The sequence below is a fragment of the Netta rufina genome (assembly GCF_964035555.1).
Source record: "Netta rufina genome assembly, chromosome: 5".
NCBI classification, from domain to species: Eukaryota; Metazoa; Chordata; class Aves; order Anseriformes; family Anatidae; genus Netta; species Netta rufina.
Window position 1 is genome coordinate 12,944,266 of NC_140128.1, and position 20,204 is coordinate 12,964,469.

The 20,204-nt window shown below is 44.1% G+C and overlaps 1 protein-coding gene across 5 annotated transcripts in view; it reads right to left on the minus strand.

Annotated features, from left to right (window-relative positions):
- Positions 1-20,204, minus strand: part of TSPAN18 (tetraspanin 18) — a 109,788-nt gene that overhangs the window by 22,116 nt on the left and 67,468 nt on the right. For 2 of the 5 annotated variants that reach the window (XM_084287344.1, XM_084287341.1), the window contains exon 4: positions 1,373-1,462. The gene's annotated coding sequence lies outside the window, so the exon portion shown is untranslated. Of the gene's footprint in view, positions 1-1,372; positions 1,463-9,073; positions 9,217-11,106; positions 11,173-20,204 lie in introns of those variants that run through there. The other 3 variants (XM_084287342.1, XM_084287343.1, XM_084287345.1) reach the window with 3 other exon arrangements.

Consider the following 20,204-nt stretch of genomic DNA (forward strand, 5'->3'; position numbering starts at 1 on the left):
ACCATTCTCCTGAAAACCGCTTACGTGTTTCTCCCTGCTACCACTGAAATTTCCCTCTACCCCCAAATCCCTTTCACACTGGACTGAAACTTGCAGTTTCCCTTCAAGTGCTCCTCCACCTTTGCCTTGGCGATGAAATCACAGAAAAATGTAGGTTGGCTAGGACCTCTGGATGTCATTGAGTACAACACCCACTGCCTCCAACCTGGGCCAGTTCCAGGGCTCGTTCCAACTTCAAAGTTAGAGCAGGCTGCTCAGGGTCACATTTTGTTAAGTTTTGAGTATCTCCAAGGGCTGAGATATACCAGTCTCCATGGCACCTTTTCCAATGTTTCACCACCCTCACTGAGAAAATATTTTTCACAACAGCTGTTCAAAAAGCATCCAAGTTACCTTGTGGCAAAAAGAACAAGAGCATTCCTCAGATGTGGCAGTCTACCATAACTCTCAGAAGCACCTTATCATCACCAGTATAAATTCTTGCCTCTTCCATACCATTACTACTCCTACCCTCTACAAAGACAAGTGTGTGAACCATTTTCCACATACAATTCAGACATTGTGCACTTGCTTGATGGCTCATCAGAGTCTCACAGTTTCTGCAACTGGATAGAAATCACAGCATAACCAAGACTGGAAGAGACCTCTAGAGGTCACCTTGTCCAACCCTCACACAAACCACTTTTTCAATCTCTTATCTTCTATCACATTGTCCATGTATTTCTTCTTCTCACATAAGTATCTCCTTGCCTTCATCATACATGATGACCTTGTCCACTGAACTGATCCCACTGCTTACTTGAAGACCTGAGAACCAGCCCTGCTGCATCTCCTACAAAATATGAGCCAGTGGCTTGAAGAGCAAATGCTGCTAACTCACACTTACTCTCATATTTACACATAGCGCAACCAAGTAAAAGCAGAAGATATATTTGAAGTTCTCCCCACCAACACGGCGCACACCCCTTGGCTTGAAGGTATGGGGACTTGGCTCAGGCTGCTTCCCTTCCTTCACAGAGGCAAGCAGTTCTATGTTCAGTATTTGCAAGCAGTATCTAGCTTCTTTTTAAACCAAAGCAGTGGAGTCTGCTAATAGAACTTATATAGTAGATGGTGCCTTCCAGAAAACCCTCTCAGAGTATGACTTCCACACAGTCTGCCCCTCTAGACAGAACAGAGATAGGGGCAGATTGAATTGGGAGACTGAAGAGGGATCACTTGGCGAAGTACACCTCACAGGTGACATGACAGCAGATGAGCTGTGCACTTCTTACCCCACTTCTGCACACCACAGCTACATCTAACAAGCCCTGGCAGAGACACAGAGAAAGCATCTGAAATGCAGAAAGAAAGAACCATAAACAAGGTTCACCTTTGGAAATCTTGGGACTTGTAGCAGAGTGTCTTTTCTAGTCTTTAATCGTCTGTGTGTCCCATATATCTCTTTGTTGCCAAGCTTGTCCTGTAAGAGAAAAACATGCAATTATTGCAGAAGTGAATAAAATACAACTTTGTTAAATACACAATTTATTAAAACAAACCATCCTGATGAATATGCTTGGTCTAATTTCCACCTTAATTTAGTGTACATTAGCACTAATGAAGAGCTTTTAATACCCAGTGAGGGATCTGATTCCTCAGAATCGCTTTAACAACATTTGGGGTGTTTTAAATGCCCACAGACCACATGTAAATCTATAGTCCCATTGCATACGCACCTCATACCACAACAGTGCTAGATTAATAGCAGCTGCACCTTCAATATTTTATAGGAGGTTTAGACAAACTTTAATCTGCTGTGACTTTACAGCCCATTTACTGGGAAAATGGAAAAGGCAGAGGAATGGAGATGGAATGTGTCTTTGGGAGGCGCAGCACAGCCGTAAGGAGCGACGGCCTGAGACGCTGGGCGATCTCCCTCGTCCTCCCTGCCATCTCTCACGTGAAGTCAAGGAAACTGTTTCCTCTCCCTCTGCCTCATTTCCACTGCCTGTGGAGCAGTGAGAGAGGAGCCACAAAGCCGCAGCACTGCCTGCCCGAAGCCTCAGAGATAAACCGGTGCCGGCAGAGGGCCCCGGGTGCAGACCGACGCTGCCCTTGAGCGAACAGCAACAATTTCCTCAGATGTACCCTTTTAATTTCTGCCTGCACAGTGCTAATGACAGCCTTCACCTAAGATGAGGTGAGACCACAGATCAGCACACAGAGGGTCCGATGTTCACGTAAGGTTGCTGTGCCCTGCAAGAGAATAATTCATCCTCCTCACATCGTTTTTGAATGCTCGCAGATAATCTGAAGCCACTGCTTAGCTGTGAGCCATGAGATAGGTCACCTGGGTCTTGCTCTGCTCCCTCATGGAAGAAGCGTGCCAGAATTTCAGCGTGATTTCTGGGTAGGGTGTATTTAACATCTGTTTTCCACAAACATTTGTGAATGCGCCTTTGAAAATTGCCTCCCATTAAGACTTCTGTGAGCAAAAGTCTATCGTTTGTTGTTGGCAGGAAGCGAACAAAGAGTTTCAAGGTGGCTGAAGCTAGTACAACATAAAACATTTAATGAATATTCATAGAGCTTTTGTTTTGCTTTAATCCCTCTTATTTTATGTCCTTTGTCACATCATGGTGGACCTACATCTCTGAATGATGAGCAGGGATGGCTCTCCTTGGGAAACCTGCAGGGTGCAAACACACTCAGCCAACTGTCCCGTTTCCACTGCCAAGTCCTTCGGGTACCAGCCGAGCATCCCCTTCATGATGCTGTGTAGGAAGGCAGCCCCAAATACACACCGCATTCAGGCTGGTGGTGCAGGTGTCAGAGGGTACCACGGGGCCAGCCGAGATGGCTGCAGCAGACGCAGGAACCTCTGGAGAAGGGCTTGCAGAGGTTGCAGCTGGGACAAGAGCCACTGTCACTGCCCTGCAGAAGAGGGCCCCTTTTTGACACTCAGAGCCCACTGACCACCCTTGCCTCTTATTTTTTGTGTGTGGGGAATGCTTTGTCCTGTGCTTTGCACATGCAATTGAGAGACAATTTCTTCAGTTGTCCTACTCTGAGATGCCTCTGCCCTGGGACAGCTGCTGCCATGAGAAGACGGCTCTAACTTTAAAGCAGAAATGACACTGTGCTACATAAACCTATCATTAGGAAAATAACCAGAATGATAGGATTCCTGCTCCTACTGCGCGTGCATATAATTACATCCATACAAGCCCTCAAAGGTCTGCGTGGGAGAGGAATTTTTTTTTTATTATTCCTCTTAAGTCACAATATTTTAAAAGAAATTACAGCACCACAGAGAGGAAGAGCTTAAATGCTTCAGTAGGTACCAGCAGGTGCTGTGTCAGAAGGGATGAAAGAGCACGTCTGGTGCCAAACAATAGCAATTCTCCATCTTACTCTATGGCCCTAAAGGGGAGGAAGTCCCTGCCAAACAGACTCTCTTCGGTTAATAGCTACAATTTTGTCATTAGGGAGAACTGCAGAAAGTGCAAAACCACCGTGCCTAATTGTGACTTGAGCAAGCTGATGCCTTTAATTACAGTCGCTGGGGAAACGTGGGGGAAGCTGGAGCTAGGGCCGAGGCCAAGCCTCCTTCCTTGGGGCTGGCTCGTGCAGGCCACGCTGCCTCAGCTGGCTGGGCAGCTGCGCCTGGCACACGTCGTCCTGCCTCCACCATGGCAAGCCTCCTTGGAAAGAGCTGGCTTCTCCTTGCCTTCAGAGCAGCCCTTTGTGGGGAGCAGGCTTTGATGAAGGAAAAGCAGCTCAGCTCCTGGCTCCCGCTGGTCTCCCGCTGCATGGAACTGAGCTGGAGAGCCAGAGCAAAGAGAGGGGAGGCAAGAGGCAGCTGATGTAGTCAGCGGGTTGCAAGGCAAGAAAGAAAGGAGCGGAGGTGTGAGAGGGGGGAAACATCCATCTGGTTTTGGAGAGAAATCCAGTCTCCTGTATGTCAACCAGTGCAGGAAGACAACCAAAGAATGGCTTACGGGTATCCTGCTTCAGGAGTGCCCCTAGCTATTACCAGACCCCTTTGCTCACCATACTTGCAGGATCTAGAGAAACAGAAACACGTGCCAGCCCAGATATTCAGCCAGAGGAGAAGCCGAAGACAGAAGTCTCATCCTGTGGGATCTCTGCAACAGGTCACAGCTTTACTGCTGCAGGGTGAGGAGAAATGTCTCCGCAGAAGCAGGCTCTGTTTAACATCATTCCTGTGCAACAGCTTCAGAAGAAGGTAAAACATTTACTACTCCTGTACTGGAGCTTGGCACAAGCTGTCAGCCCCACGTGTTATTCTGTAACTACAGCTTCTAAATAAATAACTAATTGCCCTGGAATTTCATAGTGCTTACATAGCAGAGTCATTGCTGTGACACGACTCCATTACCGCATGTAAATCCAATTAGATCCCAAAGTGCACTGTGCAGCTACAATCGGCCCCTGCGGAGCTGCGACGAGGGGACCTGCACAAGGCCATGCAACTAGATACTAAATTACAGTCAATCTACCTCCTCTTTAGTTGCATTAAAATGCTAATGCTACTGTAATATGGGCCCATTTACCAACAATGACTGTCTTACCATGCAACACTGGAGTGAACAAGGTGCACTGCCTGGGAGCATTTAATTCCTCAGTACAGTTTAGCGAGCAAAGCCCTGCTACATCTTATTCCTTAAACCAATAACCAGATCAGCTTTTATAATGCTGCAATCGCACGAGGCTGGGGATGGTGTTCACATGAATCTGAGCTGCTGTTATGACTACCCTAAGTTTTCTGGCCAAGCAAAGCACTCTGGACAACTGGACCATGTCCCCTCCTGACTGTCTCTTTTTAATGAAGACGCATTTCTGCCACAAAGCAAATGTGCCTAGGAGCACATCAGCCACACACAAGAGGAAAAAGAAGGGTGGACTGAGCCTCTTTAAGCTTCATATAAATAACATTAGCTCTGCAACAAGAACAATAATACAACACTCAGAAGCTACGTTTTGTATTTGCAACTTTGCACAATGTGCACACAGAATACATGAAATCATATGGTCATAAGCTCTCCCACACATATGCAAAAATTCAGAATGGAAACTCAGAAGTGCCAGAGTGGAATGTATTCTCCCAAATGCTGTAACGTTTGGAGAAGTGCTAGTGCACATGCTTTAAGTACCAGTGTAGCATGAGGCCACAAGCCACTCCACTTCATTTAGTAGAGCTGTGCTTACAGCACTATTCCAAACATGAACTGCTCTCTTTGGCTCCTTCCCAGGCTGAGTTCAATAAATAATGTCTGGCTTTTCACACACAGACACCAGCCACCCTAAACAAGAAGATCCTGCATTCAGAACCAACGTGTCTGATAGCCTGCAACTCTTTTAAGTTCTGTTCCTTAAAAAAAATAAATTAAAAAAAGTCCTCACACAGCTTCATAGGTGTACCTTCCCTCATCCTAACCGCAGTACAAGGGAACCACATGGTACAGATTGTCTTTCTAAGCAGACATCCCAAAGATTATAGGCACTGATAATACAATAATATTAATTCATTTTAAGAAATAAGAAAAAACAAGGCGAAAAGGGGAATGGATGCGCTAGATCTCCTGACTGACCCACAGGACAGCACTCTGCTCCCCAGTCCATACTGAGACCCATGAAAAGGTTGATTCTTTCTGGCTGACAAATTCCACCCTCTGAAAGGCATCTTCTATCTCAGAAAGAAGCTTACTTAGCATACGAAAAGGGAGGCAGCTAACTTTGGCCTCCTATGTCTGAAAATATTTCCCCTCAGATGGAATAAATGTCACCCCCAGAGTGGATCGTGCAGTTGCATCACAAGCCGAGTGACATTACCTGCTGTCACGTCAGATACTGTCAAGTGTTGAAACACTCCATACACTCGCATGGCACTCCAGATGGTTAGGGCATTTAACATGAAGTGTAAAAGCCTGACACTTTTTCCTTTAGCCTGACACATCTCACCTTTACAACTGACTCCTTGGTGCTCTTTTCCACTCTTTTTCTATAGCCTTGCTTTGTTTGCAGCAAATGCCTCAGCAGTTTGTGGCATTTGAGATCGCTGGGAAAGATGCAGGAACACATCTCCGAAATGCTGGGCAGTTGCTGTGGCAACCTTGTCCTCCTCAGACCACAATTTCCAGTATTTTAAGAAGTTCCCTGATACTTTGCAGGCTTGAGGGAAACAATGCAGTGGAGAAAAACGAATGATTTTAAGGTCAGGAGGCAATCAAAATGGATTACTATGAGCCACTGGGCCTTGGCCTATCAAAAAGACGATAATGATCTCTTCTTGGCAAGGAAAAGCAGCGTCAAAGCAGTTGTGCAGAGGCACAGGCAACGGCCCGTGGGCAAGGCAATTTGAAAACCCCTGCTTTTATCATCTGTTTTAACGCAGAACAGAGCTCCAGATCAGTAGGTTAACAACTTTTTGTTGTTGTTGTCCTTTTCCTAAGTTGGAGTTGGGGAACAAAACCAGCCCTTTAACACCATTTCACTGGGGACTAATAATCATAATTGCTTTAAAAAAATCCCAAACAGAACTATGAGTGCATTAATTATCTCACAAAAAAATAAAAAATAATCTCTCTTTGTTCCAGGTAGCTGCCTACACAGATGCAAAACCGAAACATTCAGTTTAGTCAGTTTAGAAAAGCAAAGGTTAGGAAAAACATCCTGTAAAAACAGATGATCTTAAATGAAGGATTTCAGTAATTCTAAATAAAACAAAATTACTGGAAATCTGAGTGGTGGCATCATTTATGTTATCCTGGTCCTCTTTTAAATCTGTAAACAAGAATAACACATCCCAAAGTGCCACGGATGCTACATACAATAGGAGATTCTTTATACTGCACAATTCAAAGTGATCTATTCCTTTAGGAAATACATAAATCTCACAAGCTATAGGGGCTATATTTTAAGTAAAACTTGAATGCAACAGAGGTGGTGAGAAACAGCCCAAGGAAGAAGAACAGCAAACCTGGGATCTAAGTTCCCCTGTTAATAGCCAAACTGATGCATGTAGCACATACTGCGTGCGTAAATCTGATCTTAGTTTCACTGCAATCAGTACCTGTAATTCACTCCAGGACACAAAATTTTAGCTAATGTGGTGTTACAGGTCAATGTGAGGGATCTCAACCACACATGCCTCGATTAAGGTACGAACACCCAAACATCTGATGTCTTTTGCTATTGGTATTTCTGATTAAGAACGAATAAGAAGGCGAAGGAGCAGGGAGAGCACTGCAACTACAGCCCACAACAGAGCTTCAGATGTTCTACAGGAAAATAAACGAGAGTTAATAAATCCCATAATCTTGGCATACGTGTTTCTAAACGCTCTCCCCCTGCCTTCAGAAGATGTATAATCTAACGACTCCAGCAGCGATCAGGTTCCAGGCAGACAAAAGACCCTCGGCACAACTCATACGTAGATGACAGGAGCGGCAGGACGAAGTGAGGTACGAGCCAAGACTTGCAGGCTGGCTCCCAGCTGCTTTTGCTTTCCCAATGGATAACAGATACTGCATCAAGACACACAATGTCATGCTAGTGAATTCGCTGCTCTCTTAACACCTCATTTTTCTCCCCATCTGAACTTATTTTGAAAGCGCGCAGTTCACTGTCCCCTTCTCCTTTGTCCTTACTTGTGGCGAGGGAAACATGAAAGAAAGCATGGCTGGTTACTGTTAATGCATCCCAAAGTGCAGCCATTAAAAGAAGGGTTATTCTGGAACGTGTCACGGTTTTCCTTGCTATTCGCCCAGGCAGCTAATGATCGCCCTAATAGCTCCTCTCTCTGAAGTCGTAATAAGCTTACAAATGAACCCATTCAGCACGTATTAAAAAGCAAGGGACGCTCCTTTGATTATAGCCTTTATGGAAACCTGCGCGTATCTGTTTTGTTGCTGCACAGCCGCAATTAGGAGATGCTGCTGGGAGCCGTGTGGCTTGGACACCTCCGAGTGCCATGGCAACACCGTCACCTCCGCTTCGGAGGCTCCCGCTGCCATTGGGGCCAGGCCAGCACACTTCAGCACTTCCAGGGATTAAGGAATAATAGGGGCCTAATTAAACCTCTTCGCTGACGCCTCGACATGGAGAAATGTGTGCTGCAGCTCCCGTCAGCCAGGCAGGCGGGATGAGAGCTGGGAGCCCTGTCCTTGCCACACTGCTGCCCCGGACATCTCATGTCCCACTTTGGGCAGGAGGCATCCTGCCACACGGCAGGAACTCAAGGCAGTAAGGGCTACATGTGTTGAAGAGCCTCTACTTTTCCCCGTAGTGAAGAGAACACCAGGCACAATTATATACTTCCCCCAAGTATCCTTATTCCTAAGCATCTGTGGGGAACTTCAGTGGAGAGCCGCGGGGAGCAGGTCCTTTTGGCAGATAAGGACCGCAGCCTACGTGCTGATGAAGTGGATGAAGGGGCTTTCAGACAGCCTTCCCCGTGGGGTGAACTTTGCCCCCAAAAAGTATCACATCTGCTCTTAAAAAGCTCATCCTGTAAGTAACCGCTTCTGCTTTGCCTGAAAGACAAGACCTTTGTGTGGAAGAGAGATTTGCTACATCTCCAGGAGACCGGCTGGGGTTAAAGCAGGTCAAACCATGAAATACAGATAGCTTTGTGTTGATACTACCCACGGTGCCTATTAGGAAGGCCATAATTATAAGAAAGCATTGCTCAGCAAGGATATTTAATACAGTGCCAAGGAGTCTCCCCAGGCAGGCTTTGTTTTAAGGTTTGCAAGCTTTGAGGGGGAGAAAGGATTGTATCTCTTGTTGTGAAGTGGTTCAGGGCCAGCGCGTTTTTAGCTCCATTTAATCTAAATAACACACAACGGCAGCAGTGGAAACTTCACTACCAGAATCGCTTGCAAGCAGGCTGGGAATAGCCTGGGGCAAAACCTGAAGCACCATCAATCATCCCTCTACGTAAGAACCGGTGTGCGCTGACAGGGTGTCATAAGGACTCTTTCAAAAATGAAACGGCAAATTTAACCATGGAAATACTCTGGATGATGATGAATTTTCTTTTACTCAGCCTTTGTTGATATTTTACCTTTCAGGATTTAGTAACTGAAGACAAAACTTCTTCTAATCCAAATCAGAATGGTGGACTAATTACAAATGTACCAGTGAATGATGAAGGCATGATCTGAAACACCAGCTTGAAGCAGCTCACATGGCCTTCCCTTCGCACCCCTAAGAAGCAAGAATGGAGTCAGATCTGGTCCAGCAATTCCTGTTTTTATAAAGACTTGCCCCCCAAAGGGTAAGAACACCCAGAGGTTAAGGGTGGCTTCAGTTTTGAAGCTGGTGAAACAAGCATGGGCTTGCTTCACTCAGACCCAACCAAAACCACTCCCCATCAGCTCAAATTTTGATTGAGAGGCTACATGATATTCTTTCTTTCCGCACTTCCCCTCCCTTCTGCAATGCACTGTCTTGACACTGTTATCTGCATCATATATCACATATGATACTTCTTTTGTCATCAGATTCATGCATACAAGTTGTCATTTGGCAAACCTGATTGTGCTCAGAAGCATCAAAAAAAAAAAAAATCTGAGTCAAAAAGAATGAATGAAAGTGTAAAAGGGAATGCCAAGCAAGCCCTCAGTTAAGCACTTCACCTATTCTGTATGGAAACACCAGCTTCTGAAATTCATTTTTTGTTGAGATGGCATGTCCTTGTATAATACCTTATCTTTCCATTATCCTAGGGCAAAACTGCTCAGGTTTCTCAGCTAATACTTATCTGCTGCTTTTCCTGCTATTCTTGAAGGATTACAAAGCAGTTAGGTGTCTCCAAAGCATCTTGGGGTAATAGCCAGCATATCCTTCTGGTAAAAAAGGCAAGTCAGAGGTGACCAGATAACTACAGAATCTATCAGTACACACTGGGGGGATTCACGCTGTAAATCAATGTAATGCTGCTAAGCCTATACCAAACACCCAGGATAATGACTTACCCACTGCTTAATCTTTACTATTGGCCCAATGAATCCAAAATCAGTCCCTTCAACTGGACTATTGCTCAGTCTAGAGATTAAAAAATAAATAAATAAATCCCTCTGGAGACAGGATTTTTTTTTTTTTTTAATGTCATCTCATTCACACATCCCTTCTTTATTTTAAAGACACAAAATACAGGATTTAGCTCATGAAGCCAGTTTGAAGTTACCATCTGAGGTTATTACCTTAGCCTTGCTAAGAGACCCCCACTTACATCCTAGCTGTAGCAGCTTATAAAAACAAAGGCGTCTGCCTGGGGCGAAGGGCCCTTAACCTCCATGGGTATAATGATATCTTTGGGTTGACTGTGTTTCACCTCCCCAGCCATGCAACCAGACCATGGCCTGATCAGAGAGCCAGCTTCTGCTCCAAATGAGGCCACGTTTTTCTAGCTAAAATAAAATGGTATGTCACGACTGTGTTCCCTTTACAGGATCAATTTCTTTCCTACTGCATCTGAAGGCTTAGCAGGTATTTTAACTGAAACGCTAAAATTTGGGGCATTTGCCTTTTTAAAGAGGATGTATCCTTTTTGTTAAAAGATCTAAATGCAGATACACCAGAAAAAAATTGTTCTCTCCCATAAACTAGGATAAACCATACCACAGAAGGGGATTTTGCCACTTCAACTACACAAGTACAGCTAAATTAGCAACCCTGCTTAGTACAGAGCAAGGTTTCTTAGCATCTGTCCACTTTAAACAATGTCCAGCATGAGCTTTCAAACCAATACAGCTTACTCCAAAATCCCAGAACAAAATACCATCAAAAGCCTTTTGCTCACACCAGTTTAAACACAGGCACTTTAAGCTTTATACAGCCACTCAAAATATACGTCCGTGAACAAAAAAAAAAAAAAAGAGAGAAAAAGAAAAAGGACAGAAGGTCCATGTGGATCTGACCTGTGAAAGCATTACTTTATATATTAAATCAAAGTAGTACCACTAATTACAAAGCTTAACGGATTCTTTGAACACCGCCAAAAAAAAACAGAACATGCACTTGTAATGAGAGGATTGAACAAACACATAAAAACATCAACAGAGCATACAAACAAATTGCTAAATCAAAACCTACCAACTGTCCCTGGGCTCATCCTCTGGGGAAAATGTGAGCAGAGACTGACTTCGTACCGAGCCCCAAAGGTCAAGTGCTTCAGTCACGTCCCCAGCAGTCCCCTCGCCAGCCTGCTGCCCCACGCTGCTGGCGATTACGCACCTCAGACAGCAATGGGCTCTCGTGCAGTTTCTGGAAATGGGAGAATCTGAGACCCGAGCCAAGTTCTTGTACTTGGAATTGCTGCACGGAAAGCAGCAGCTGCAAAGCTGGGTGACGCAGCCCCCAGCTCCAGCCAAGGAGGACTGGGGAGCTGCGAGCTGCCTAATAGCAAGGTGGGCACCACGCAGCACCCAAGGGACCTGGCACCAAGCTCGTGTGGCAGTAAGGGATGGCAGGGATGAACAAACAACCCCATAATTGTATTACAGATCATCTGGGGTGAAAAAAAAACAAACAACCAAACTATAATGTGACCTACTCAAGAGCTCAGGGCCTGAGCTCTTTCTCACAAGGTGCTGGTTCAGAACAAAGCCAAATCTTTCCAGCTCCCCTGCCTCTGCCAGCATTCATTCCTTACTGGGACAGTGAAAGGGACAGCAAATGGTCTCCTACAAAGTCTGATTTGGTCATACTCTATGAATAGAGAAAATGTAGCATAATTACATTAGTAAAGGTAACTGCCACATCGTTGTTTGCTCTTTAATTTAACCAAAGAGTGGAAATGGCCATAATTGGGGGAAAAAAAAGAAAAAGGTGAAATTGTTCTGCTTTTGCATAAGTCTGACTGCATGATTATAGGATGTTGGATGTGTCTAAGAGGGAATATTCTACTGAATATTTAACCTTAGAAATGGAAGCTTGGTTGTCTCTTGTCCTATTAACATCCACACGTATCTTCCATTAACTCTAATTAGGGATAACAGGGTGTTCACATAAGTATCTCCATAATTAATGTTAATAGCAGTTACGGGCAAACGCTGATGGGAGACAAAATGCCAAGTTTTTTCTCCGGGGTTAAACATTCAAAACCTAGATGTCTCATTTCCAGCTCCTCCAGTAAAGGCCGTCTAATCAACTGCATGCGTTGTGGGCAGACTTACACAGCAAGCCTTGCAAAAAGAGACACACATGGTCACGAGTAACAGCACACAGTTATTTATGCAGAATGTAAACACAGACACACAATACCTGACACATGTGATGCTGATTCACTCCTGGATGCTTACTGCTGTACATATCCCACAACAACAGAAAACCGGTGCAGACTGACACTTCCCTTTCCCTTCAAGGTGCCCAGGCTGCACAGAGGAGCAACAATTTTTCTATCACATATTAAGATAAGTCACTTTCAATTAACAAACCAAAGAGCAAACAAGATTATAGCAACAACCTCAATTACCCTTATTAATGCTATTATGCCACCCCTACTTGATAGACTATACCATATTCCCAAATCAGACATTATTAACAAACCATTAAATCTGTAAATGAGAATAGCAGAATTTTCTGCCATAATCAGAGCAGTGATAATAATGCACCTTCCATTGTGCTTCTGCCTTGAGCCCTCAGCTCTGCAGCAGTTCATTTAAAAGCATTAGCAGACTGCTGCCAGCCAGGGGTCACTTGCTAGCACAAAGTCTCGTTCTCCGCCCTCTCATCCCATCACAAGCAGAGAATTTCCATCCAACTTGTGCAATTCTGAAGCAGAGCGGATTTATAAGCTGCCTTTAGTTGGGCAAGTATTTATAAAAGCCTCAGGGAACCAGGCAAATACTTTGCTGTTTCTCTCCTCACGAGTTGCAGACATTATTTGTAGAAACCTTACGGTGCTGAAGCCTTTGCAGGGACTTCGTGAAGGGGCAAGAAGCACCAGAGCAGGAGTGACAGGGAGAGCCCGGACAGGAGGAAGAAGCAGGATGAAGTCCTGCTGATGTTTGCCACTGGAGCCAGAGGAGGAGCTGTGGAAAATCTGACTCATGCATCCAAGCCCTCCCTGTGCCCTAGCGCTAACAATCCCTGGTCCTTGAATGCTTTGGGATAGCTCCAGTCACAAAATGCACGCAGGCATGAGTCCCACTGAAATTAGTAGGTGCTTTGTCTAAAGGATGAGGAAAAAAAATCAATTTGTGCATTTGTCAGCTCACCTACACTGACCCCATGCTGCATTACAGAAGGGATGTCCCCCAGGACTCATCTTAAATCAGAAATGGACTTGTTTTAGCTTTGCTGTGTAAAAACAAACTTTTTTTTTTCCTTGCTTTGTTTTCTGCCTTGGAGAATTGGTGACTCAGGCAGGATGCCGAGTACTCAGTGGGATTTATTTTTCAGCATGTTGAGGCTTTTTTTTCTTATCAGGCCTGCTGGTTTCTTAATGCAGCTCCATTCCAACTAAGATTTTCATTAAATCATCCTGCTCCCCATTTTTTCATTATAATTTTAAAGGGGGGAACTTGGGGAGCTACTGTTCTGGAAAGCAAAGAATAGGGAGCACAGAAGGCATAGACCTGGCTGCCTGCAACAGTGACAGAGCCATCGATGCTTCTAACACACCAGCCCCTTTGCCATTCCCTTCCCAGTCCCTTTTACCAAAGGAGAGCATCACACAGCTGCCAGGACGTGCCCTGCACTGGGCACCCAAGCACTGCTTTATGGTGTCACTGTCCCCATGCTGCTTCCCCTCCTTTCTCTAGTCCATGCTCCACCAGACGCTTCTGAAGATCCATCTACCTGTGTCTTGTGCTGACGCACCCACTGTGCTGCAGAATGCTGCAATCCCACAGCTTCAAGATGCACAGAAGTGCCTAGGGGAAAAAAAAAACTTTCCCTTGGTCAGGTCGGGCTTCCCAGAGGCACCTTTCCACGCAACTTTTCTCAGAAGAGGAAAAACATTCTGTCCAGGAAGATACTTGGCCAGCAAACATTTTTAGCCGTGTTCTCACTAAACAGAGCAAACAAAGGGTTGCTTTTTAAAATACATTTTGAATACTCATCATACAGTATCTTTTTTTTACAATCGGACAAAGCAGTGGAAATGTATTTAGCAGCAGCAGAGCCCAAAATGAGCAGACCTCAGCATTACCTGCTGCAAAACTGCCCCCCTCTCCATCCTGCTCATACTTTTGGCATTTAAAAGTGAAGCAGAAAACATAGTCAGTAAAAGTAACACTTGTAAAATTACATTTTAAAATCAGAGTGCTGTAAAGTGGCGGCTACAAAACGAGGTGAAATGCTAAGCAACGAGTTGCCCAGGCATTTTTATAGGAATTGGAACGAGTGGCCAGTAAGTGTTCACGGAAATGGGATTTAATTGAAACTTCTGGCTACTCTGTCTTTTAACTGCATGGCTGGTGTGGCTTCAGCTCCTGGCCAACAGACTGACAAGGATATTAAAGGAGAGCAGGAGGGAATCAGCCAAGTGCAGTGAACAGTCAGTTTATAAGAGGGCAGTTCATCTTTTCTTCATTATGAGTCAACTTAGCTAGGATGTTCTCTGCTTATGCTGGATATTCATTTAATTTTCTTCAGGGCTGTGCAAAACACAGACCTATACTGGCAAGACAGGTGATATAAGGAGATGGATCTTATCTGTAGGAATTTGCTTTCACTATTTTTCTTTTCCCTGAACACAAAATCAGAAGTGATAGAAAAAGGTCACAACCACAGATTGTGGTACAATCGCTTAACCAGAAGCTGAAAACGTGCTCCAGGGTGTTTTTCATAACTTCCTGACACCTCGTTGTCTTTTTGTGCTTCTACTGCCCACCTCGCCTTTATGGGTTTTCTGTCCTAGCTAAAAAGAGACCGTCTTCCAGTATGAGATGCATGTGAGCACACTGAACTACTGATACATGAACAGCTGACTGGTTTCTGACACAAAACAGAAGAAAACTCTGACCTTCTGCAAATGTAGCTACCTGGGCAGCATTTCTAGTGGCAGCAAGTTCAGAGGGACTCCTCACCCATTTCCCATCATTTTGCACAATGGAACATCACAGGCTGCCAGGCAGCTTGTTGCATCTTCCAGATAAAACCTGAATCTGTCAGCTAAGAATTTATTTCAGGCTGGGGAAAGAGAGTTGTTGTTGCTATATTCTCACTCTTTCTCTCTAGGAAGAAAGTTTTAACTAGCTAGGTGCTGCCAACAGGGCATTAACCTGGGATACAGAGGATTAAGACTGATGTTCCTGGTCAGCCCAGCTCTCAGCAAGGAACTGAATTAACATTTCCCTTGCTGGGCCATTGAGCCAAACACTCCACCAGGCCAAACCATGGTGGTTCTTGGAGAAGGCATCTTGTTCTTACAGAGACCTACATTTTTTGGTTTTGTTTCTTTACTTAGAACTGTAGAAGGGTTGGTATTTTTGGACCACAACCAGAGAGAATGTCCCCAAAACTTCAAATCCTGGCATCTGGCTCATGAAAGAGATGAAACAGAAACATGCCTCTTCTGCATGAGCCTAACTTAAAGATGATGCAATGTTTCACAGGGATTAAAGGCTCTAGATTTTGGGGTCTGCAAAGCAATACTTTCCAGCTAGAGGCATTGATTTTGTGCTTACGTTCCTATTCAAAAGGCTACTTGCAATTCTGTTTTGTACAGGTTAGGAAATGTGTTGGGAACTTATGGATGAAAGATAGCACTGGAGGGAATAGTATACAAAACAGCTGACTGGCTAGAACTTAGCATCCTCCACGGAGCACTCCAACCAGATGCTGGGAGATACTTTCTGATGCACTGACATGTCTTGTGTTTTTAACAGGCAGAACCAAAACCAGCTGCAGACTTACTGATATACCAGAGACAGCAGAAAACTTAGCAAGGATCCCAACTACTGGCTCAGCAATTCACACCAGGATGACAATACAAGTTTTTGCACTGCCAGACCCACCCGTGCACTCACAGCAAAGCCCTGCTGCGATGCTGTGATGCAGTGAGAGCTGGGCACCGTGCTCAGGCTCTCGTCCAGCTGCTCAGCCACAGCCCTGACTGCAGGGAAAGCACAAGTGGCACCAAACAGCCCAGGCTGGCATTGCTTAAGGACCAAAAACAACCACAGAAGTCATTTGCATCCAAAACCCACAAAAAAAAAAAAAAAAAAAAAAGTATTTATTTTCTTTCTCTCTCCAAAATAAAATTAAACACAGTTATAATCATCCTAACCATAACAGATACTTCAGTTCGCAAACACTCTCAAAGCTGCAGCAGGCAATAAATCAGACGTGTCACTTCCAGCAACTCATTGCTGGAATTGCTTGCTACATGGCCAAAATATAGAGAGAGGCTTTTTTCCTGGTGATCCTCAGAGCCAAGAGGCTCTGGCTCTTCTCTTAACAAGCACTCCTGTAAAGTACAGATAAATCTAAATTTAGCATTTAATTCCTAATCATTTTCCTCTAATTACTGAGTTGAAGGTGGGTTTGGTTCTGATAGACTGATACACTGTGTCTTATTTATTTAAAGAATTTAGTTTAGTTTACCCAACTCCAGATGTATGTAAATGATGTCTCCACTACATTAACTCATCATCATCACATAAACACTTTGAAGGCAACTGAGATCTGGTTTCCAGGCAAATTGTCCCAAAAGAACAACCAGAAATCAGTAATGGGCAAAAGAAGCTTCTGCAATGTCATGAAAGACCAGCAAAATGCTCTGAGGCCATGCCCAAGCCCAGCTGCAACATCCCATTCCTTCCACGTTACTCAGAAGGATAAAAGAGCATTTTCAATAAAGCCATGAAGAATGAAGGCTCATACATCTTTGATATCCTACATCAGCAGTTAAAAGTCCACTAATTGTGTACCATTTCCCATCCCTTAGTTTCACTTTTGAATTTTGGATAGTGTTGAATCAAGAAAGAGAGGTTAATTGTTTAACCTTACAAAAATAATCATGCCTGTTTTGGTGCTGCCTTTTTGCCTGTTTCCTATTTTTAGTTTCCCAAAGGATTTGAAGCTCCACACGCTGAAAAATTCTTTAGTGTGTACCGCACCTGTGGATTTGCTAAATAAAAATGAGACAAGTCTTCAAGTTTTGACATCCTTCAGATCTACCTGTTGTAAATACACTAGGAAAAAAAAAAAAAATCCAATTTCTTTGGAATAAAACTTGAAATCAGGCACTTCTTCATTTTAATTCAGTGTTCAATACTGCGTAAGTTCAATTCAATTACCATCATGCCACTTAGTACTGTAAGCTTGCTAGGAGAAGAGGATGCACGGTTGTGTGGAATATTTACCACCACTTTCAAACTCTTCCAACCAGCTTTTTAAGAGTTGGCTCCAGTTCCACGACAATTTATCCTCCTGTATGTTGTGAGCTATGATTTTTTTTTCCAGTAAAGAGGTAGTTAAGTAGAGATTGTTCCTTACTCTCCCAGTGAAGGAGAGCCCAGCCTTGCCACTCAATGTTAATCCAATCTTCTGTCTTCATTTCAGCAGAAACCAGAGTGCACATTCACTCCTCTCACCCCCCTCATTCATTCCAGAAACGATACAGCCCCTTTGCCTGCTGTCTACATAAAACAAAAACAAACCAACCAAAAAAGAAAACCAAACAAACCCTCACAAAACCACACCATCACCACTACAAAAAACAAAACAAAACAAAACAAAAAAAACCACCATACATTCAAGAGAAAAGGGTGTGCTTTTGCTTTTAAAAAGGAAAACTTCTATGGTATAAATTGCTTGACCTAACCAGTTAGAGGGATGTTAATACTAAACTCTGATTAAGACTTAGGATTTTATTGCTACCCTTAGTTAGTGTGTACTTTGTTTTACCAACACAAAAGAGCTGGCAAAACACCTAACAATTTCATTTAAGAAGACAGGAAGATGACAGGAATAATACACCTATTTAAAAAAACAACAACAACTTGTACTAGTCTACAGCAATTTTATATCTAACTTTGCCTTCAGTAGGAGAGGGAAGGACTTCTTATTTCTGCTTACAGCAGACACTAAGCTTCTGTGAATAGTGTTACTTGCTGACAATCAGTGGCTTTGTGTGCATATTTTCATTCTTATATATGTGTATGTATATTTATGCACACACACACACACACACGGAGAGCCTATGAATATATTATGTTTGCTTCCCTTCCCCTCAGAAAAGCCAAGACAAAGCACATTCTAGCCTGGCCTTTCAACAGCTGCCTCACTGAGAGTCGCAGTGAACTGTATCCTTCACCCTCTGCCCTTCTTCATGCACATTTAAACAGAAACACAAAGCATGAACTCCAACATCAGAACATCCTGCTTGCGTCACTGATCGCTCTGCATTCATTTTGCAGAGATTCAGAAACCTTTATAAAGAATGTTTTCTAAAGACCTAGGAAAAATTGTTCCAAGTTTCCTGAGCTTCCACTGTCTTGAAACCCTCCAGATTTTCAGTCTTCCAGTAGTTTTGGTTTTAATATTAGCTCCGTCAAAGTAAGGTGCTCTTGTCCTTCAGCACTAAGGATGAGCCAGTCTTCCCATAACATTCCCATAGATGAGTTCCATCTCTCAGAGAATATGGCAATGTGTTTTAGAAGCCCAGCACAGAAGTTATGAGAGACACTACCTAGTGGCTATTAAAGTCACTGGAAAGACCACTGACTTCTCTGTGGCCTCACTCAGGTGTTCATTTCCCCTGCCCCTGCTGCACCACGCTTGTTTGTTTTCACATGTCTGGCTGAATGTGCGTGTTCTTAGATCTGAAAGTATTTCTGTCATGCAAATTTACAGCACTTAAAACAACAGGACCCTGGTGCCTTGTTAGAGATCAACTACCTCAACATAAAGGTTAATTTCTATTACTTTACTAATGCTCATTGACACAGTTACCAACTGCTGTTAGATACTGTAGAGCACGGTGCTCTACAGACTTACAGAGCAAAACCAGTTCTGTTCCACTACGAACTCGCCTAAATTTAAAGTAACTGAGCTTAAAAATGGAGCTTGACTGACCCCAGTTAGTAAAGCTCATAGGCGCTTCCCTGTGTACTATACACCAGGACGTCCTGCTGATGATGGATGAGCTTTCCAAGTGCTCTGCTGAGGAGCGAGGCGCAGGTTTTTGCTGCACAGCCAGCACGCTCCTATCCCAACACAGGAATTATGCATGATGTGGCCAATAGCTGTCACCAAGCAGGGATACGTACGGAGTGCAAAGAGCAATTTCATGTTTAAGAGGAAATACTTGTCTTTAAATATGCAGCTGCCATTTGTCTTCTTCATATTGTTCTCCCAGAGTCCCAGCCAGAGGGAAGGCAGCTCACGGGCTCTGATGCCATATTGCCAGGACGGCTACTTGTCAGCAGTTGTAGTGTGAGCGACAGCAGGAGGCTCAGAACGAGTATGTGAAATAAAATGCTTATTCAAGAGGCAGCACAAAGGCTGGTTTTCTGAGCAGTGCGGAGCACTTTGCCCTGCAGGAACCCTCCAAGCTCGGCACCGAGCAGCTGGGTTGCACTTCTATCAATAACAATGATAAATAATAATCATGATAGCAAGTAAAAGGAAACCCTGAGCTTACCAGTTGCATCAGGTGGGTTTACTGCCCCTGCCTTCAGGTGTATGGGGTTTAATGACCCCCTCTCCCTGTGCAGCCTCCCACTTCTGCCCAGGACCCAGGCAATGGGCAGCACTGAAGCTCTGCAAGCCCCGGCTTTGCACAGGAGCACTGGTAGGGCAGGCCCTGCTCTCTTCCCCTGAACAGCTGACACTGGCAGAGACTGAACTGGTCTTACTTTGGCAGAGGTACAGTATTTGAGGAAAGACCAAAGAACACCATGAAGTAAGAAAGTAACAGATGAGCTAAAAGCCACACAAGCCTGCTCCCCAAGCATCTTCAATTCACAGACGATCTACAGGCCACTGGCAATCAAAAACAAATTGCAGAGGATGGAGTTATTTGCAAGAGAAATGAAAGTGTATTCATGTAGCTTTTGCAGTATTCAGCTGCCTCCCAAACAATTGCTGGAGCTGCCACATGGACATTATATCATTGTAAACAAACATGGAAGAATGACCGGGAACAGAACAAAGAAATCTATGACAAATTGCAGCACTGAGATGCTCTGATTCAAACCAGACTCAACTCAAAGAAACCCTGTGTCGAGTAGGATAAA